The 22,940-nt window shown below is 43.0% G+C and overlaps 1 long non-coding RNA gene across 1 annotated transcript in view; it reads left to right on the forward strand.

Moving 5' to 3' along the window:
* The first annotated feature begins 21,232 nt into the window (after positions 1 to 21,232).
* Positions 21,233 to 22,940, forward strand: part of LOC146560087 (uncharacterized) — a 1,800-nt gene continuing 92 nt past the window's right edge. Inside the window, exons 1-4 of the long non-coding RNA XR_014888303.1 lie at positions 21,233 to 21,318; positions 21,678 to 21,830; positions 22,200 to 22,287; positions 22,888 to 22,940. The exon at positions 22,888 to 22,940 is cut by the window's right edge and continues 92 nt beyond it. This is a non-coding gene — a long non-coding RNA (uncharacterized LOC146560087). The remainder of the gene's footprint in view (positions 21,319 to 21,677; positions 21,831 to 22,199; positions 22,288 to 22,887) is intronic.

Consider the following 22,940-nt stretch of genomic DNA (forward strand, 5'->3'; position numbering starts at 1 on the left):
AGAAACGTGAACATTTTATTTATACTGTATAATCTGCAGATTCTGACAGAAATCTGCAACTATCCTTTGAAGCACCGCTCCTCTCTAAAACAGCAATAAGGATAATTATTAGGTTATTTACATTATTATGTAAATAACAAAATAACTTAAAGCAAAAATTGGGAACCGTAAAGTCCGAAGTCTTAATATTAAGGGCCACCAGTCAAACAATATTGTTTGGTCTGGGTCTAAACAGAGTGCATTGTGTGTGACGTCTTCTTTTGCGCATCCGGGCCGCTTTGAGGGTTCACACTAGAGCGTGTTTGCAGTCGCATTTTATTTGTAGTGTGAACAAGCAGATGAAAAAAAATCAGATTTGATCAAAGAATCTGAATTGAGCATTAAGACCTGCAGTATGAATGTAGCCTTAGAGCCGGATCTTCGAAGTGAAAGACGCGAACTGGCTCCTTATTGGGAGCCGTGTTTTTTTTTCTTCTTTCTCTCACCCTCCCTCTCGCACTTTTTTTCAGCTTCACTCCGCACGCAAGCCTTGTGCGCTGGGGGGAGGGATGGTAGTTACACTCGCAGTAGCACAGGAACAGAGCTGGAGGGAGAGACAGAGAAAGAGAGCCAGGGACAACAACGTCAGAAAGGTATGGTAAGCATCCACAACTATTTTCAGTTGCAGATGATAAAGGATTCAGAAAGTTTATTCATGCAGGCTCATATGACAGAGAATATGCATGTTCTTTTAGTTTTCACATTTTAATTTATATGTATTGTGTTTTGGTTCTCAGTGTTTTGTGTTGTTTCACTTTAAATTAGTTTACTATGTGAATAGTTGGTTTTTGTATTATATGATTTATTTATTACATTTTATGTGGAGTGAATAAATAAAAGTATGTTTGTGTATAAATACACAAACAATACACTTATGCTTTCAATTGTGTAATTTAAGCGATCTAGGTAGCTCTATTTTGGAAGTTCAGTTAACGCTTGAAATGTGTTTTGGAGTTTGTATGTGCTTTGTCTGTAGGGGCCACTGCATATATTTATATAAAAACATATATAAATAAAACCACTTTTATTAAATTCCTTTTGTGCATAATTTTATATTATTGTTAATAATAAATTAATTAAAGCAACAAAACAACCTAAAGAGCCGGTTGGGAGCCAAAAGAGCCGGTTCTCTAAAAAGAGCCGGAAATCCCATCACTACTGACATTACATGCAAAATACCTCTGTACTCTGTACTGTTGTGTGACTACTACAAAGGTAAATAAAACTCACAAAGACAGCTTGATTATGTGCACCTTAATTTACATCAGAATATCCCATCCATCCATCCATCCATCTATTTCCATCCATAAAAGAGGCTGTGCTCTAAAACTCTGTCACAAAGGTGACTTTGAGTCTGACCATATTGCATATCTATGTGTAGACGTTTCCTTTTCAAAGTGCAAAATTATAGGTGGAGACTGTATAGAAACATGATTTCTATATGTAGTAGGCAATTTACTGCACATTAGGCTGAATTTAGAACTGTAGCTGTAAGAGTTGCAGCTAGCAATGCTCAGATATTTGGAATGAGAGGGGGATGATACCAATACAAGCAAGCATTTTCTTTTTCAAGGCGCCAAGTTAGTTGTGTCACTTTTTCCAGGTTTGCCCACACAGCAACTTTTTTTGTTTGTTTTATGTCTCTCTGATATAGGATATCTTAACAAACCAAACTGAAAAGTCAAAATATAGCAGTCCACTTTCTTAGCTGAACCTTGTTAGGCTGGTGTTGGAGCCATTTATTCATTTTTATCACTTTTTAAATTGAATGAAAACCTCTTGCTGCTTTCAGGTATTGAATACTATCCTTGGTTTCCAAACACCTGATCAGACACAACTGAAGGTCTGGAAGAAATCAAAACAGTTATTGAGACAGTTCAAATGAATAATTGTTAAAGTTGATTTTTTTGTTTTTGTTGATTAAATTATGATTATTTACAGCATAGCAGGAAATCACATTCTGTTACTCACAAACACAGTTTCACTAAATAAAAAAACAAAAACTTTTGTTTTACATTTTCTTACAAATTGAATTGAATAGTTAAGGTGCAAATATCTTGTGGAAGTCCACAAAGTGGACTTCTGTGCCAGTCAAAGTGAATGGTTAGTGTTTCAAACATTTTGTGTCAAAACATTCAGAAAACTTGCACTGACATCAATTAAGGCTATTTCAATATTTTTCTAAAAAAATAAAAAGCACACTCAGTTCATAAGATTTTAGTCATATGTGTTAACCATTTTCAAAATCTTATAGAACTTTTTTTGTGACTATCTTAAAGATCGTATTTTTAATTTCTTTTGTCCTAAGACAGTACACAAAAGGATTTACAAGACATGGACCGAGGACTGCACCAATTAATAAACCTTGGCGTTCCTCAAGAGTTAATACAACGCCAAACCTGGTGAAGATAATGCGCACAAACGCAGGACAGTAATGAACAGTTACACAAATTAAGTGACTCACAAGAGTGCTCCCTATTTTCTTTTTTTCATTATTTGAAGATAATTTTACAAAAAGTAATATTCCACAATATGAAAGACAAATGAAAATGAAAGTGAAAAATAAAACAAAAAATGCTACAATGGCAACTTCATTGAAATATTTGTCTGGGTTAACAGAGGTTGTTCTTAATACAGCAGCAAAGTCACAGAAAGTGTACCTGAGCTTGGAGCTGCAGTGTGGGAGGGGGACAACTGTTGCAGGTATGTAACACATGAAAAACCAGTTAACGAACCACACGATAAATGTAAGAACAAGAACACGTGTGTTCGTTAAATAACTGTGATACTGGAAAGGATAAATTATTGCAATGAATCTATCCAATGCCATAGCTGCTAAAACAAATGACTCCATTGATGTTCCCAAATGGAAAACAGGATATAGTATTAACACCTGTGAGTAGAACCCCAATCATTGTTGGACTGCAACTGGAGGTGTACATTATATCAACAACAGCAAGGTTGCAAATCAGAAGATACATTGGTTTATGTAATCTCTTGTCAGAAATAATAAACATGATATTTGCCATATTGGCAAGAAGATAGGTTATTAGGATAACCACGCCAACAGCAATAGGTCTACTGAGTGTGTCAAAACCACCTATAATAAAGTGTGTTACATTGATTGAAGTATTCTGTGAAGACATATTCTGTTTGGAAGTTGAAGAGGAGAAGAAAAAAGGCAAAGCAAATATTGATAAAATACGTAGTAAATCTTCTTTATCAGACTTCACAAAATCCTCTGAGCTCAGTCAAACAACTTTGCTTTTACTGGGAAGTATTTGAACCTCTCATTTTAAGGCTTATAAGAACAGTACGTTTTGATTGGACAGCTCCCTGTTCCAATCAAATTAGACATAAGAACGTGAAATGTCTATATTGGATCAGATATTGCAAAAAGATGATGTCATTCCCTTAATGACAGGATAAACGTTGATTGGAAGCTACAATAACCTGTATTTGTTTTCAATGGATTTTGTCACACCATTTGCATCAAATAACAAAACAAAAGCTCAAAATGAAAGAAAGCTTGATCTATGTTACATTTTTCTCGCTACATCTCTTTAACACTACACCCTATTAATGGCTAGGAAGGGACTAATATTAGCAGGAGGTTCAAATATTGTATTCCATTTTCTTGAGAAGAAAAATCTTAGAAAACTTTTAGATAGCTTTTATAGTGAAACTTGGGTCTGGAAATGTTACAAATGGAGAAGATGGTGAGCCAACTTTATGAAGGAAAGTAACTTTGTGTCATGTTAACATGGCTGTCAAAACAATGTACTGAGGGCTACTGTGCCTTTGTGCCAGTTCAGCGGTAGCATACATAGGCCAGGTAATTTGAAAGCAGTAAGAACATAAGGTCTAAAAGTCAGTGGCTGTTAAATGGAACCTGACCTCCATCATCAAATCATGTCTCCCTTTTTAAATATTTTGCCGAGACCAGAAGAAAGAGTGCTGTGACGACTGGAACGCTGCTCATACAGAGTGTGTAAAAGCCTGTATCAATAAAACGCATGGCAAGGTGCAATGCCGTGTGTGTGCGGGTCCTCATTCTTGTCATACTCAAGAAGTACCAAAGGCTGAGAGAAACGCTTGAGAAGATGTGGAGGGTGAAGGCAACAGTGGTCCTAGTGGTAATGGGAGCAATTGAGCAATGACCTCCAAGTGGCTGGAGTGGCTCCAGCAGATCCCAAGAACAACATCCAAGACTCCTATCCTGAAGAATTGTTGGAATAGCAATACTATGCAGGACTCTCAAGCATTTGATGTGTGATTGTGTCATAAAGTTGCTTGTGTAACTGATCATATGCAACTTCATGAAACAATCATTATTGCACAATTTGTTTAAAGAGCAACTACCTAATTCATTCCTCATTCTTGTCATACTTAAAAAGTACCCAAGACTGAGAGAAGTGCTTGAAAGTGATGGGATTTCCGGCTTTTTTTAGAGATCCGAGTCTTTTACGGCTCCCAACCGGCTCTTCAGGTTGTTTTGTTGCGTTAATTAATGTATTATTAATAACAATATAAAATTATACACAAAAGGAATTACTAATGTAAAAAAACGTGGTTTTATTATATGTGTCTATGTATAAATATACACGGGGCCCCTAGAGACAAAGCACATACAAACTCCAAAGCACATTTCTAATGTTAACTGAACTTCTAAAACAGAGCTACCTAGATCACGTAGATTACACAGTTGAAGGCATATAGATATTGTTTATTTATACAGAAGAACTCATATATATTCAAATAATTTAAAAAAAAAAGTTCATTTACCTGTTACTACCACACACCAAATCCGGTCGTTAGTACTTCCTGGCTTGTGTAGACACTAGGTAACAAAAGCTCAACACTGCACCTAGCATCCTGGAGCACTTCTGTTGTGTTTTGTACGTGTTTTGGAGTTTGTACATGCTTCGGAGTTTGTACGTTCTTCTTCTGAGTTTTTACGTGTTTTGGAGTTTTTTATGTGCTTCGGGTTTGTACGTGCGTCGGAGTTTGTATGTGCTTTGTCTCTAGCAGCCATAAATATAAATATACTTTTATTTATTCACTCCACATAAAATGTAACAAATAATTCATATTATACAAAAACCAACTATTTACATTTCAACTTTTTTTTGTTTTGAAGTCCATTAAGTCTCTCTCTCTCTTTTGAGGTCAACTTCCTGAAGGCCTGAGTCATGGAGTGCCCGCATGATTATGGCCTAATGATGTTCACCTGAAAGGAGTAATCCAATTATCCACTGATAGTGGGTCAAACCATCAGATGAAAGCTGGGGCATGGGCTGAATTTTCAGTTTGATTTGATTTAGTTAATTTGTATATTATTTAGCTGGGGTGTGTTTGTAATCACATATATGTGAGGTGTGTTAGAATAACTGCATACAATAACTGTATAGGTTTTTTGTATCTGGGCTGTGTTGGGGGGGAAATCTTTTATAATAATAAAGTAATGTATACTTTATTGATCCCCGTGGGTAAATTACTCTCTCTGTGTTTAACCCATTCACTCAGTGAAGCAGTGGACAGCCACTCATCAGGTGCCCGGGGAGCAGTGTGTAGGGACGGTACTTGGTCAGGGGTACCTCAGGGTAGCTGTTTGGTGGATGCAAACCCCCGGGCGAACATGCTACCTACTGAGCTATCCCTGCCCTCCTTTAATATTTTATTGGTGGTATGACCGGCATTCATTTAAGGAGGGTTTTTGTGAGAGGCTGGGTGGCTCATTTTTAGATGTGTTGCTGGTGAGCATGTTAAACCTCTGTACGTGGAAAAAAGAATATTGTAACGTTCTCAAGAACCAGACGTTTTGATCTCAGTTTGTCCGTTTATTCGGTTACACAGGCAAACGGGCCGTTAACTCCAGGGAGAGTGCTCACGTGCAACCCCTCACTTCAGCCCCGTACAGTCACACAACAACAAGGACCCCCCTCCCCTTCATGCACACATTAACTCCCTTTTTTATGGTGGCTGGGAAGTGAAAAGCGCAACAAATTAAAAAACGGCAACAAATTAAAAAACGGCAACAAATTAAAAAACGGCAACAAATTAAAAAAACGCAACAAATTAAAAATCCACAACAAATTAAAAATCCACAACAAATTAAAAAACGGCAACAAATTAAAAATCCACAACAAATTAAAAATCCACAACAAATTAAAAAACGGCAACAAATTAAAAAACGGTAACAAATTAAAAATCTACAACAAATTTAAAAAACGCAACAAATTAAAAATCCACAACAAATTAAAAAACTGCAACAAATTAAAAATTCACAACAAATTAAAAAACCGCAACAAATTAAAAATCACTCCTTGGCGGCCGCTTATCGGGGCCTGGAGCCTGGCGCTCGCTCGGGCCACTTCTGAGGTGGGGTGCCCCCAGCCTCTCGGCCTGGGGCTCGGTCACTCAGGCACAGCTGGCTGCCGGCGGAGCTCACGGGCACGTCACTGCAACCCCCCTGGCTTCTGCTCCGCGGCTGCTGAGTGAACCCTCATCTGGGACTCTCCTCAGCTCTTTCTGGGACAGTGGTGCGGTTGCCCCTCTGTTAGTCTTCCTTGGTCTCTTGTGTTCTGGGGGCCTCTGGATGTCTGGAGTTTTGATCTCCTCCATACCTGCTTCATATCCTGGAGGACGGGGCTGTGGCCCCCCCACACCCTCTAGCAGATCATTACATGAAGGAACCTTTTAAAAAAACAAGCGCGTCCATGCTCACAGGTATACACACGGGTGATCACACCCACAAACTACACCCTTTTTGGCTCCTACCTCAAATCACACTGTGTTCTGTTGATCTTATGTGCTGCACAATAATGTTTAATATGTAGTATTTACTGTCATATTCCCATATATCATTGTGATGTTGTTTATTCTATTACTCTTGTTCTCTTCTGCTTGTTTTCTTTTTTCTTTCTCAACAGGTGATCCAGGTGATCGATATATGCATTTTTTTTTCTTTTTCTTTTTTTTTTTTCCTACCCATTCTGTTGGTTTTTGTTTTTTTGCCCTTCTCCCCCATCCCTCTTCTCAGCTGTTTCTCTTTCCCTCTTTCTTTCTCCCCTTCTTTCCTCCAGTCAAGTCTGTTCCGTATTCAGCAAGTGAAAATAAAATAAACAATGAAAGGTGAATCAAATGGACCATTATGGCAAGGCTGGGATGGTCAATTTGGTAAAGTAAATCCGTTGGGCAGCATTCTTTGCCTTTAGACAATAATTCTGATGGCAAAAGAGCCAAACGGGACAGGCAAAAAAAAAAAAAAAAAAAAATCCACAACAAATTAAAAAACCGCAACAAATTAAAAATCCACAACAAATTAAAAATCCACAACAAATTAAAAAACCACAACAGTGATGTCACGAGAGGGGGCGTGGTCAGGATTTTTGGTTGAGGCGCCATGTTTCTGGGCCGAACAAAGCGCTAGCAAAAGAGGAGCGAAAGTACACGGATAACACCAGCTATGGTTCGTACTTGCTGTGCGGTCGGTTGTAAAGTTAGATCGCACGACCGGCAAGGGAATAAGGTTGAAAATGGTTTATTTTTTCATTCTTTCCCCACCTGGAAGCAACATGAGGCAGCTCATGTATCGGATGTTACCAAAAGAAGGCGTCTAGTCTGGATAGCAGCTGTGAGACCAGCTGATATCCAGTTCTCTTCCATCTCCAAATATCTGTTGGTGTGCTCCAGACATTTTCATTCCGGTAAGTTATAGATATGTTCATATCACTCTTTATCTGTCTTTTAAGGCTGACATCACTAGCCGTGTCTTGGCTCAAACTCCCAAGAGCACCTGCAGGTCCATAAATCACACGATCATTGTGGCATCACTGAGTGTTGAAAAACTATCTAAAGTCTTTCATCTGTAATAAAATGATCAGCGTTCTGCTCTACCATGTGTAACAATTGAGTTTATCATCCAGGCATCCATGAAAACGAAATTAGCAGGAAGTTAGCTCGCTAGATTCCATCTAAATACAATATAGCATGTCCTAACTGAGGGATTTTGGAAACAAATTCAAACGTACAGCTCTGCTATCACTTCCAACATAAATGAAGACAGAAAACTAAACAGCAGTGACGTTTGTAGGGTACTGTGAGTAAAATGCGTTTGATTTCCCCCCAAACATTCAAATTAGTGCAATCATAAATTCATTCATGAGGGACAAATTACAGTGAGAGCATGTGGAGGCTCTGGCTATGTTCACACTGCACGCGAAAGCGCATCAAATCGGACTTTTTTGACCGTATGCGACCCATATCCAATCATGGTACGACAGTGTAAAAACAGCACAAATCCAATATTTTCAAATCCGATCTGGGTCACTTTCGTATGTGGTACTGAATCCGATACATATCTGATGTTTTAGAAAGCAACTGCTGTTTGAATGGTCCGTCTTTTATGTCACTGACACGAAACATATGCCAATTATCAGCGCTGGAGAAGCGTCCGAGAAGACATTGAGAACACATGAGCGCTTCGTGTCCATCCCGTGTAGATGTTAGTGAAACTGTTGGGAAGACAACATGAACATTTTATTTATACTGTATAATCTGCAGATTCTGACAGAAATCTGCATATCCTTTGAAGCACCGCTCCTCTCTAAAATGGCAATAAGGATAATTATTAGGCCATATGTAAATAACAAAATAACTTAAAGCAAAGTCTGAAACAAGTCTTTATATTTAAGGGCCATCAGTCAAACAATACTGTTTGGTCTGGGTCTAAACAGAGCGTGTTGTGTGTGACATCTGTTTTTGCATATGTGGGACACTTTGAGGGTTCACAAAGGAGCGCGTTTGCTGTCACATTTTATTTGTAGTGTGAACAAGCAGACAAAAAAATCGGAATTGAGCATTAAGACCTGCAGTGTGGACGTAGCCATAGTGAGTTCAGTGCATTGATGTGACATTGTCCTGAAGGATTTAGTTATTCTCAGTGGTTAAAGAAATTGCAATTATTTATTCATATTTATTAGAAATAATCCTAATTACATATCTTGCTTCCGTGTTTGTGTCCTGTGTCACAAAAATACATTTTTTACTATAATACATTGATTAATGACCTGCAGGATCTCCTTATCATATTACGTGTCCATAATTGTCACCTAAAGTCAAACTTTATGCTTTCTCCATAAAGTGATTACATACTTTAGTTTCATTTTCTGAAGTCAGGTTTCTGAAAGAGAACAGGCAGATTTGAAATATAACATGCAGCGTTCTATAGATGGATACATAAAAAAATGGAAAATTACATGTATGTGCTAACTTTCTAAACACTTTGTTACATTTGTGATAAATGGATTTGAAAGTAGATAAAACACATTTATGTTGGCCTTGGCTCATTAGAGTCTGTGTCTTTAAATTAACTTGTAACTTGTATGTTTCAGGTCCTGCACTCTCAAAGACTGAATTATTATTATTAACCTTTATTTTACCAGGAAAAGTCCCATTGAGATTAAAAACCTCTTTTTCAAGGGAGTCCTGGCCAAGAGGCAACAACATGTTAAAATTACAAATTTACATACATGTTATAAGTAACAATTACATTTTAAAAAACATTTTTCTCTGGCTCTCTCAATTTGGACTTAAAAGCATTTAATGAAATAAGATCTGCTATCTTCCAGTCTTTTTGCATCATGTTCCATGTAAAAGGGGCAGCATAAGTAAAAGCCCTCTTTCCCAGTTCAGTTCTGGCAAATGGAACATTGAGCAGAAGAAGATCGCTTGAACGAACCAGCATTGCAGCCATGGGTCATTGTGAGCATCACAGGGAAGGTTGAAGCCGCCCACTGCACCTGTATGGCCAGAGTCGTGGAGACCTGCAGCCATGTCACTGCTCTTCTTTTTAAAGTAGAAGCAACAATGTGGATCTGTGGCACAAGGGCTGTTACAGATGAACCTGCATACTGGGTTTTGCTGGGTAATATGACCAAGATACAGCCAGAGGTTGGCCATAAGATAGACTTCTCCTCTTCAGCTGCCCAAAAACGGCTCTGGATCAAAACATAAACAGACCATCTGTATTGACAGGTAAAAGGAGCCGTCCTCAAAAACGAAAAATCCCACCTGCTAATGTGGAGGAGTTGTCACTGCTATTGGATACTTTGCTGGAGCACAGTAAAGCTGTGGGTTGTGGGAATGACCCATAATGTTTTATATAAGGGTCTAGATTTATGCCTGAAGTGCACTGCCATGTAAATAATTTGCATTTACTGAATATGTACTGACTGAGTACCACTGTTCAAAAGTTCAATAAAGAAACAAACTAATTTTTGCCTCTTTTTTATTATAGAACATCACATCAGTTACAATGTAGAATCCATGTCATTTATAGTTTATAAAAGACAAAATGTTTACACAAAATCATGACAGTATTTACACGATATCACCCACTACTAACATTACTTAATTTACTATCAATTACTTCAATTTATCTTCTGAAAAATTACTGTTATTTATACAGCACAAGACTTAAGAATATTTAACAGGAGCAAGTTTCATTTTCCCCTGGTTTTACTACCACACTGTTCACCAAACGCAGCAAACCTTCACCATCTTATCCAGAAGGGTCACCTCATCACCCTCACATGGAAGAAGTAACCTGATTGGCATGGTGGTATGTTTGAAGCAGGTCGCTTGTGTAGCGCTGGAACCCAGTCACGATGTTTCATCCATTTCATTGGCTGGTCTGCTGCAATAATGCCAAATAATTAGCAAGTCTATAAATAGCACGTAGTTCTGCAAAATCACTCATTAGGATGTTTTTTTTTTTCTAATTTGCTATGACCTCAGAGTGCATTGAAAAGAAAACTAATAGGCTATCTGGTCTTTAAGTGATGGCGTGACAAATCCTGCTTCCAGGCCTAAAGTAGTCTGCGTTTAATATGGGTTTTGTGTTGTTAACATGTTTAATGTTTTTTATTGTCTTCTATTTAATCTCAAAAAACTCCTAAAAACAGTAAGTGATCACTGTTGGCCTCCCACTGCTTCTATCACCACTAATCATTTGAAAGCTCAGTTTTTAAAACCTTACAGTTTTTTACAGACGCTAGGACACATTTCTCAGTACTTAGGTCACTTTTGCAAAACTCTTCACACAATCCTTCTAACTGACCGTCAGCTTGGCAAAGCAGTTCATTTCACATTCAAAATGCACTACAACTACCAAAACACTATTCAGGTCTCAAATAAACTCATTCTTCCAGAACACTAGCAAAGGTTGACAGCCGACAAACACACTTTGTCACCCACAAAACAATGACCTAAAAAACATTAACAACATGTAGCATTACACAGTGTTTTCTTGTGTAAAACAAGGACACATCTCTGTTTATAATTTCAATATATGTTACTGGAATGAATCAGACATCATGCAGAATTCGTTAATATTTGTTTATGTATTTTTATTTTTTGCACTAAGAAATCCCAAAATACAAGTATTTATATACACACCATCCACTGATGCACATACAATAGCAATGCTAATCAACCCGGTCTTCTCCATTTGGCCACAGGTTCTCATCCACATCACATCTAATGTCATCTAGGGCAATACACCTAGGAAAGAATCTCCTGGCATGCCTGATCCATCCCTGGCAATCTTCTGCTGATATCTCCAGGCATCCAGCATTCATTGCATCCAGGAGGGACATTTGATCATGTGGATGATGGTCGTAAACCTTCCACCGCCATGAGGAAAAGAATTCCTCTATGAGGTTGAGGAATGGAGAGTAAGGTGGGAGGAAAAGAGACTCCATTCTGGGATGGGCTGCAAACCACTCGGTGACTGCACGGGAGTGATGAAATGCCACATTGTCCCATACAATTATAAATGTTGGCTGATTCCTTCTCTCCGCATCCCTTTCCTCACCTAGCACAACCCTTCCATAGAGATCATGCAGGAACGCAAGGAGCCGTTCAGTGTTGTATGGCCCAATCAGTGGTCTGTGTAACAGCAGTCCATCAGTGGATATTGCTGCGCACATTGTGATGTTGGCACCCCTCTGGCCCGGGACATTCACTGTGGCTCTCTTCCCAATCACATTCCTCCCTCGTTGACGTGCTTTGGCCAAGTTGAAACCTGCCTCATCCACAAAGATGAAAATGTGGTGCGTTTGCCTGCCTTCAATCTCCATGACTCTCTAACATAAATCCACAAGGCAACATAAGCTGTTACAGTAGTACATTTGTATAATTGTCTTTGTGTGTGTTTGGTTTTGTTCAAAAACAGATCTGTATTTTATTCTGATCTTACCTGGACATACTGGTTCCTGAGTTGCTTGACATGTTCAGAGTTCCTCTCAAAAGGCACAGTGTACAACTGCTTCATCCTGACCTGATGTTTTTTCAGGACTCTAGAAATTGTTGTTACGCTTACACTGTGAATATTTGCGAAGGTAACGTTGTCTGCCAAGACTCTTTGTCTAATTTCAGTGAGTTTTATCCCATTGTTTCTGATGACCATATCAACAATGGCAGTTTCCTGCACATCAGTGAACATCCGTCCTCTCCCTCCTGTGTGAGGTAACCGTTGAGTCCTAAGTAGGAATGCAACAACAATTACACAAAAGCTTATTTACTTCTGAAATGTGCAAATGCCCCTGCAGAATACAAGTTACCTGTTGGTTTGCCGGAAAACTCTAACAATAGATGCCACTGTAGAGCGTTGCAGATTTGGCTGCACTCTCTGACCAGCCTCTCTCATTGAGTGACCATGATTTACTACATGATCAATTACAGTAGCTCTGATCTCATCTGAGACTACAGCTCTTGATCTTCCTCTTATTCTTCTTCCACCACGCATACATATTCCTCGCCCCCTCCCAGCCACTCTGCAGCCACTTCTCCATTTCTGGCTGGGTCCATGTTTACGTCACAAAACAAACCTATTCAGCAGTTGTCTCCTTTTGTAATGGAATTGAAGGAATAAGATAAGATAGACCTTTATTAATCCCTCGGGTGGGTTCCTCTGGGAAATTCGACTTCCAAAAAGCACAGCAACGACCGAAGTTACAGTTACAGAATTGTTATATATATATATGTATATATATATATATATATATATATATATATATATATATATATACACACACACACACACACACACACACACACACACACACACATATATATATATATATATATATATATATAAATACAGAGACAAATATAAATAAAATATACAAAGGGGATAAATAGAATAAATAGGAGTAACACCTGTGTAGAGGTTCATCTACAATGGGAATCAGCTGTGGCTGGTTAAACTGCATTTTTAGATTTAGAATATGTTTCAATAAAATATTGCTGTTGGATTTTGCTGTCTTTTCAAGTTTTGCATTGTGTTATTGTTTTGGCCATAAGTTTAACAGTTTTGAAAACAGTATGTAAGCACATGCAAAATGTCCTGTACGTACAAAGATTTTTGGCAGTTGTTGTGTCTGAGTGAGAAGATAATTCATGAAATTTGAGAGATGTAGTCATTGAATGCATTTTGTGCCAAAACAATGATAACTGGTCCTCAGTTTAGCCCACATAGACTTCTGTTGTGCTCACTGTGTGAGGAGTTTTGCAAACGTGACCTAAGTATTGAGAAATGTGTCCTAGCGTCTGTAAAAAACTGTAAGATGTAGCTACAGCCCAGCCTATGCAGCAGTATATGAATGACTAATCCTATTCATTCTTGTGGATGGATTATCTCAGTTGTTCTCCTGGCTGAAGTTTGGTCCGTTCACAGCATCCTGCCATGAGATTATATTTGTTCCTGACCACCGAGAATCCTCACGATAACTTTTATCAAGTGGAAAAAGTTAGTGTTTATATTATGCTAACATAGCTGTGTCGCTAACGGTCACGTAGCACATTGTTTTACACCAGCTAGCCAAACTTCAGTACCCTACAAACGTCACTGCTGTTTAGTTTTCTGTCTTCATTTATGTTGGAAGTGATAGCAGAGCTGTACGTTTGAATTTGTTTCCAAAATCCCTCAGTTAGGACATGCTATATTGTATTTAGATGGAATCTAGCGAGCTAACTTCCTGCTAATTTCGTTTTCATGGATGCCTGGATGATAAACTCAATTGTTACACATGGTAGAGCAGAACGCTGATCATTTTATTACAGATGAAAGACTTTAGATAGTTTTTCAACACTCAGTGATGCCACAATGATCGTGTGATTTATGGACCTGCAGGTGCTCTTGGGAGTTTGAGCCAAGACACGGCTAGTGATGTCAGCCTTAAAAGACCGATAAAGAGTGATATGAACATATCTATAACTTACCGGAATGAAAATGTCTGGAGCACACCAACAGATATTTGGAGATGGAAGAGAACTGGATATCAGCTGGTCTCACAGCTGCTATCCAGACTAGACGCCTTCTTTTGGTAACATCCGATACATGAGCTGCCTCATGTTGCTTCCAGGTGGGGAAAGAATGAAAAGATAAACCATTTTCAACCTTATTCCCTTGCCGGTCGTGCGATCTAACTTTACAACCGACCGCACAGCAAGTACGAACCATAGCTGGTGTTATCCGTGTACTTTCGCTCCTCTTTCGCTAGCGCTTTGTTCAGCCCAGAAACATGGCGCCTCAACCAAAAATCCTGACCACGCCCCCTCTCGTGACATCACTCTCCACTTCCGGTATTTCAGACAATCCCTTTCCGTCAAGGATTTTTAATTTGTTGCGGTTTTTTAATTTGTTGTGGATTTTTAATTTGTTGCCATTTTTTAATTTGTTGCGCTTTGCACTTCCCAGCCACCGTACTTTTTCCTGCAGTACAACCAAACATGTATCTTAAAGAAATAACAACAGTGTGCAGAGATAACCAACCTATCACTGTAAAATAACCTTTAACTATCGTTACAATATATTCAAAGCTTTGAAAAACAACTGGCAGTTTTTTCCCATCTGGTCCCATTCACATTACCTTCACATTACCATTACCTACATTTTGGTGTCAGAAGTGGGATGCGGCGCTTGGTGAGTGGGGGTGGAACATATTAATAGTTGCAAAATGGGTCCGAAGTCACAAGCCAAAGTTTAGAAGATGGAGGTGGCAGAGGACTGCCTGGAGGAGGGCGCTATACACTGAAAAAAAGGGACTGGCCATCTCTTGGATTTATGTAAGCATCTTGCATGTATTTAACACAATTGCCTCATGTTTTAAAGTTAAATGTAACTATATAGTGTAAAAGCTACATGATATGCAGAAAGGGTGTATTAAATTGTTCATATTGTGGCATGCAGAGGAAACTTTACAAAGAAGCTCAAAGAGAGAGATTGTTATTCAACCCCAAGCTGGTAGGGGGAGCTCTTTATTACAACACACACTGATGCTACACTGGGCTTCGAGGGTCATCAACAGCATAACAGAACTCACCCATGGTTGCATTCATTCTATAAAACAACAACTGTAAGTGCCTTTGAACCACAGTACAAACACAACATTCAGGATAACAGTTAAAAGTAGTGTAACCATAAACAACAAAACAAGAACATCCAAACAGCAGCACACGTCCCAAGGAATGATGGGAGAGAACTAGCCGCTCCCCCAACACGCCACACAGCCCCCACCTGAGTGGTTAGCTGTACCCAGCAACCGGCATGTCCATAGCAAAGTCTCTGAGGTGTTGGGGAAGGCGACGGCTTCGTTGAGGACGTTCCGTGGGTCCCCCAGCTGCCTCCGAGGCCAGGTTGGGGGCCTGTGGTTGAAGCTGGGACCCTGACGTCTCCCTGGATGGACTCAAGGGCTGATAGGGTGCCAGGCGATCGCGATGGAGTACGACCACCCTGTTCCGTTTGACCAGCCGCACCCTGTAGACCACGTCGGACAGCCTCTCAAGAACAGTGCAGGGTCCAACCCACTGGCTCATCAGTTTGGGAGAAAGTCCTTTCTTCCTCTCCGGGCTGTAGACCCACATGCTGACCGGGCGAAAGTCCTTCCCCCTTGCAGCGGGTATCATAAGCTCGCTTCTGCCGGGAACCTGCATCTCGGAGAGCCTGCCTGGTCAACTGATGCACCTCTCGGAGCCGGGCGAGGAGTTTGTGGAGGTAGTCCAACCCGGGGTCCCCGCACACTTCCGGCCCGGGGGGAGATCCAAACACCAAGTCCACTGGGGTACGAAGCTCATGACCGAACATCAAGGCCGCTGGAGTGCACTTAGTAGACTCCTGGACTGCAGAGCGGTAGGCCATTAGGACCAGGGGAAGGTTTTTATCCCAGTCACGCTGCTGGTGGGAGGTCAGGATAGCAAGCTGGGTGGCCAGGGTGCGGTTGAAGCGTTCCACCAACCCATCGCTTTGGGGGTGCAGTGGCGTCGTCCGGGTCTTCCTGATACCCAGCCGCTGACAGACCTCCTTGAACACCGCAGCCTCAAAATTCCGGCCCTGGTCGCTGTGCAGTTCCTCTGGTACTCCGAACCGGCAGAACATCTCGTTGACCAGACGCTCAGCAGTGGTAACAGCACTCTGGTCAGGGACTGCATAGGCCTTAGGCCACTTAGTGAAGTAGTCCATGGCAACCAGGACGTAGCGGTTCCCCTGGTCAGTGGTGGGGAAGGGTCCCAGGATGTCCACACCAACCCGCTCCATGGGAGCCCCCACCTGATACTGCTGCAAGGGGGCATGAGAGCGTTGGGAAGGCCCTTTCTGAGCCGTGCAGGCATCACACCGATGGACATGGAGCTCTACGTCCTGGCGACACCCGGGCCAGTAGAACCGAGACCGGAGTCGCCGCAGAGTCTTGGTAACTCCAAAGTGTCCTGCCCCCGCTGCACCATGAACCAGCTGGAGCACCCTGGACCGCAACTGTTGAGGTACCACGAGCTGGAAGACCTCACGGTGACCCCCGGGAGCCTGCCAGCGGCGATAGAGGAGGCCGTTTCGGTTTGTGAGGTTGGCCCATTGGGAGTAGAGAGCCTTGGTCTCGAGGTCCAGTGCAGATACCTCTGGCCATGATGGTCTCTGACCGGCTCCAATCCAACACTGAACCTGGGAAAGGGCAGGGTCCTGGTTCTGGTTGTGTTGCAGCTGTTGGGGATCCATGGCCTCCAGACCCTAAGTATCCCCCGCGGCGGACTGGACCTGAAGTCTGCTACAATGCCCACCTGGAACAGAGTCATTCTCAGGGCCGCCCTGTGGTGACGCGATCACTGAAGTCATGCCCTCCCGGTCCTCCAAGCGTTGGCAGTACCTGCACTGTTTTTCCTCACAAGGGCGTCGGGAGAGGGCATCTGCATTGGTGTGGAGACGTCCCACCCGGTGACGAACCTCAAAGTGGTAATCTTGCAACGTTTCCAACCACCGGGCTAGCTGTCCCTCCGGTTCTTTAAAGCTGAGCAGCCAAGTGAGGGACGCATGGTCTGTGCGCAGGAGGAACTTCTTCCCGTAGAGGTAGGGTCTGAAATGGCGGAGACCCAGGATGATGGCCAGCAGCTCTCGACGGGTGACACAATAGTTCCTCTCCGGTCTGCTGAGGGAATGGCTGTAGTAGGAGATGACCCGCTCCCCCTCAGGGCCTTCCTGCGACAGTACAGCCCCCACCCCTGTGTTGCTGGCATCGGTGTCCACGACAAAAGGGAGCTGCAGGTCTGGGTAGGCTAGCACCGGTGCCTCAACCAGTGCAGATCGGAGCCGATCAAATGCCACGGCACTGTCCTCACTCCAATGGAACTCCCGGCCCTTCTGTGTGAGCCAGTGCAGGGGGCTTGCAATGGTAGCAAAGTCCTTGACGAAACGCCGGTAGTATGATGCCAGGCCAAGGAAACTCCGCAACTCAGCAATGTTGCCCGGAATGGGCCAGTCTTTCACAGCGGCCACCTTCGCAGGGTCAGTGGAAACCCCTGCTCCGCTCACAACGTGACCCAAGAAGGTCGTCTCCTTTCGGAAGAGATGGCACTTTTTGGGGTGGGGGCGAAGGCCAGCCTGGCGGATAGCGTGGAAAACAGCAGTCAGGTTAGCCAAGGCTTTCTCGAAGTCTGTCGCGTGGACGAGGAGGTCATCCAGGTAGACCACACAGCGGTCGCGGGGGATGTCAGCCAGAACCCTCTCCATTAGGCGCTCGAATGTGGCTGGGGCATTGCAGAGGCCGAAGGGCATCACCTTAAACTGCCACAGTCCCTGGCCAATGGAGAAAGCAGTCTTTGGGTGGGCCTCTGGCGTCAGCTCCACCTGCCAGTAGCCACTGCGCAAATCGAGGGAACTGAACCAGCAGGACCCAGCAATGTCGTCGAGGGCATCGTCAATCCGGGGCAATGGGTAGGAGTCCTTGCGTGTGATGCTGTTGAGTAGACGATAGTCGACACAAAACCGCCAGGTACCATCCTTTTTCCGAACCAGTACAGCCGGGGCTGCCCAGGGGCTGTTTGAGGGTTCGATGATGCCCGCCTCTGCCATTTCCCTGATCTTCTGCTCTGCTGCGGTACGCTTGGCAAGGGGAAGGCGACGAGGGCGGAGGCGGATGGGCCGTGCAGCCCCAGTGTCAATGTCGTGTTGTACCAGGCTGGTTTGCATGCAGTCCTCATCCTTGGCTGCAAAGATGTCGGCAAACAAGTCGAGTATGTCTCGCAGCTGCCGTCGCTGATCAGCCTGGAGACCCTCGCAGCTCCTCTGGTATAGGTCCTCGACAGCTTGCTTGGTCTCTGCAGACAGTTGCGGTACTGCTGGTGAAGGGGAGGCCCCTTCCCCCGCCAGCGGCGACAGGTCCTCAGGCTTCCTGACGCTGGCTGAAAAGGTGGAGGCAGGCAGCGGGACTTCCGTTGTGGTGTGGAGCTTCACAGCCTCCGTGCCCAGGTAAAGGATTGCTCGGGACACGTCCACTGTGGCCTCCCATTTGGCTAGCAGGTCCAGGCCAATGATGCATTGGTCCTGGATGCTGGCTAGCCAGAACTGGTGGTCCACAGTGCAGTTAGCAACAGTCACCGGGAGGGATCTTTCCCCCTTAACTTTGGCACGCTCCCCTGTGACTGTGGTGATGTGGAGCTGAGTAGGCTGCCAACCCTGCGGTCTTGGGCCGTCAGTACCAGGGAGGACTCCGGCCTGTACCAAGGAAAGCGTGGATCCAGTGTCTACCAGGGCTCTACAGGTGGTGCCGGCAAGGTCACAGTCCAGATACAGTCCCCGTGTCTGGCCCAGCCGGCCAACCCGCAAGTGTGATTCGGAGGACAGAGTGGTAGGGGTGGCAGTTCCTCCATTGTGCCACCCCGCCTTAGTTTAACGGCAGCTGGGGTGCCAGGCTTCATGGGCTTGGTGCTGGACAGTAGCGTGCGATGTGGCCTGGTTCTCCGCACCGATGGCAGTTGCCCCTGGATTGGCCTCCTGCTTGTCTATTCCCTCGCCGAGATCGCCAGGGTGGTGTGATGGTGGTTTGGAGGGCCTCCTCCTCCTGGTTGCTCCTTTCGTAGTCCGTTTAGCGCACTCGGTGACTTGTGCCAGGGCTGCATGCACCTGGGCTGAGCACATGCTCCACTCTTTCGGCCTCAGTTAGAGCTGCCGCCAGGGTTTCTGGTGCATGCAGACGGATGTGCTCTTGTAGTCTTTTTGGCTGGAGACCCCGGACGAAAGCCTGGAGAGCAAGCTCTTCTTGTGCTGCAGCATCAAAAGCAGGGTACCCTCTACGTGCATAAAGACGTAGGTCAGCAGCATAGGCACCCAGACTCTCCTCTTGTCTCCGTGGGCGGTTAGCAAGTTTATCTCGGGCATCATCTGCATGTGTACGGAGGCCAAACCTGCTCTGCATTGCTCTGGCAACAGCAGGCCAACTTAAACGCTCTTCTGGCTGAAGATCTGTGAGGATCTGCAGGGCCCTGCCTTCCAAGGCGAGGGCAACTTGGACAGCTGTCTCCTCTGTTGACCAACCGTTTAGCTGAGCAGCCAGCTGTACCTGGATAAGGTAGGTCTCTGGAGGTGCCTCCCCATTATAGCGTGGCAGCTTCATGCTCCCCCGGACAGGAGCCCCTGATGGCAGCGGCGGCTGCACTTGGTCCTGGAGACAGTTGGCGTTGTCCCCCTCGGCTGCCAACAATGAGGGTGTGCTGCTCCCAGGCATCACCATGAGTGAAGGCTGGCTGGTCGCTCGTGGTCTTGGAGCCTGCAGCATGCCTTGACGGCTCCGACAGCTCCCCAGTGGGCGGGGGTGTGAGGCTCCATCTGGTAAGCCCCACAGGTCTTCCCCTGGCTGGCTTGCTGCTGCCCGGGGATCTCCCCGCTTCTTCGATTGTGCTCCATTCACTGCTTCCAGGTGAGTGATAAGCTCCTCAATCTTCCTCAGCTCCTCTTCTTCTTTCAGCATAGTGGCCATGCTCTTGGAATCCCACTTCTGACACCAATGTGGCATGCAGAGGAAACTTTACAAAGAAGCTCAAAGAGAGAGATTGTTATTCAACCCCAAGCTGGTAGGGGGAGCTCTTTATTACAACACACACTGATGCTACACTGTGCTTCGAGGGTCATCAACAGCATAACAGAACTCACCCATGGTTGCATTCATTCTATAAAACAACAACTGTAAGTGCCTTTGAACCACAGTACAAACACAACATTCAGGATAACAGTTAAAAGTAGTGTAACCATAAACAACAAAACAAGAACATCCAAACAGCAGCACACGTCCCAAGGCATGATGGGAGAGAACTAGCCGCTCCCCCAACACGCCACAATATCATGTTCAGGTGAAGTAAGTCAATAAGATAGCAACGTTAAATCTCGTGAAACCACGCGTGATTTCATCTCGCGGGCTTTGGATCGTGGTTCAAAAAGGCATCCATCTCAGTCAAGTCGAGCAGCAAACTCTACGGTTTTGGTATGTCTTGATTTTTTAAATTAATTTTTACCATATTTCAGCCAAATGTAGTTAAACGTCTAGAGTGTCGCCATGTAACATGCTAAAAAAGAGCCGTTAGCTTATTTGCTGTTTTATCTGTTGTCAAAGAATTGGCGCTTTTTCATTTGAATTTGTCTTTGGCACAAGAGCCGTAATATCACATTAAACCTAATTACGAGGCGCTCATAACATAATTTGGTTTTCTGTGTGAATAGATTTGCCAACTGACTCTTCAGTTACATTGTGTACTTACTGCACCGTGGTGTTAGTGAGATTTTGAACATTGAACAGCTTTAGCTAATATCATCAGCGGCATTATGCTAGCTTACATCCCTACCCCTCCTGCCCTCACCTGCTGTCCTTTTGTTTTTTTTGCTGCACATTGAGAGACGACCTCTATTCTGCATTTCACCAGGAGTCAGCTGATGGATTGTGGGTTCAAGGTGTTATGGTAAGAAAGTATATTCTATTTTCGTTTCTGTAACTTAATTATAATAGGTTTTTTATAATTATTAGGTGCATGCATACTCACCCTATTAATACAACTGAGAAATCCAAAATCTGCCATAGGTTTAACTTATACCTGTATGTATTGCCAGAAAGGTAATTACTGGACTCGCATTAATGCACACTTGAACTGAAATGAGGTTGTAACTTGTGGGTTGTTGGGTTGCAAATCAGAAACAAACATCTTTGGATTTTTTTTTAATCCCATAAGATCTGGAAACACAGTTTTTATTCAACAAAACATTACTGATTAACCAAGCACAGTGCCTGCTGTTATTTCAAAATAATTTTATGTCATTTCAGATAAAATGCAGCATTCCAGTGCATCCCAACCATGCCTTTACAGTCAAGGTTTCTGACGGAGCTGAGTTTCTCTCTGACAGTCTGCTGAACGTGTTTGCAAAGTGATCGGGGGAACAGGGCACAAAGCTAAAGGATGTAGCTGCCATGATGACAGTAAGAACTTTAAAATTCTTTAACTACAGTGTATATGTATTGCATTAGGTCAGTAAAAGATTTTTATGCTACATCCATTGAAACAGTCAACTATTACCTGTGAGTAATGATTCCACTAAAAGGATGCCATAATTTTCGTCACGCATTTACTGACCCACTGAGAAAAATTTATCTTTTTTTAAAAATAAATGTTCTGGAAACTATATATCCATAAAGCTGATGTCAAACAGGAACTTTTGATATTGCTTTGTAGATGCTGGTGTTGCATGTTGACTGGTTTAAAAAGTCAAGAGTTTTTGTCTGGGATCATTTTCTTCTGTGCTACTGAAAAGTTCACAAATCTCTGTTTTCTTTGTTATAATACTTTAGGATGACATTAATGCTCAAAGGGAGTCTCATCAAAGTGCTCCGCATCTGTGTGAAAGACAATTGCAACATCTTGGTGCAGGAGTTCATGGTGAGTGTTTTATGAGTAGATTGTGGCTTTGCAACATTTAAAAATGCATTTAGTTATCCACTTGATCCTCATTGGACTGGTTAGGACCAGTAGTCCTCTTTAATAATTTGAAGTTCACATGAAGCCTGGTAGTGAACTCGGCCGCCGGCCCTTGAGGCCCCACCCCTACCCCTGTATTAGGGGTCACATCAGTGTGAAAAAACTTTAAATTTGTCATTCTAATGAACAAAGGAAAATCCCACCAGTATTTACATTAGCTTTTGTTTGAAAAAAAAAAAAAGACCAACTGACCAACAGCTAACCAAATTGTGGGGCTGAAAGTCTAAATTCTAACATCTTCTGAGTGACATAACCTGGATTTCTGATGGGCCGGTGTCTTTCTAACAAAAACTAATGTAAAGCATTTGAAATTATTATGTTTTTCACTCTCTCTTAGAAACTCTGTTAGACCATGAATGGCAGCATGGCAGGCCGCTCTTTGGCTATAGCTATTTACTATGTTGCTTGCATTGGTTTAAATTACTCTAACATTAGAACTGGTAGATTCAAAAGAGATGAGTTTAAAAAGGAATCTTAAAGAAATGTTTTGTGTTTAACCAGGACTTGACTGAGGCCACTGCACAGATTGAGAAAACCACAATGAACATCTGTCT

The sequence above is a fragment of the Mchenga conophoros genome, linkage group LG14 (assembly GCF_057382185.1).
Source record: "Mchenga conophoros isolate Kocher_MC1m ecotype Shallow Benthic linkage group LG14, M_conophoros_male_GT1.1, whole genome shotgun sequence".
NCBI lineage: Eukaryota > Metazoa > Chordata > Actinopteri > Cichliformes > Cichlidae > Mchenga > Mchenga conophoros.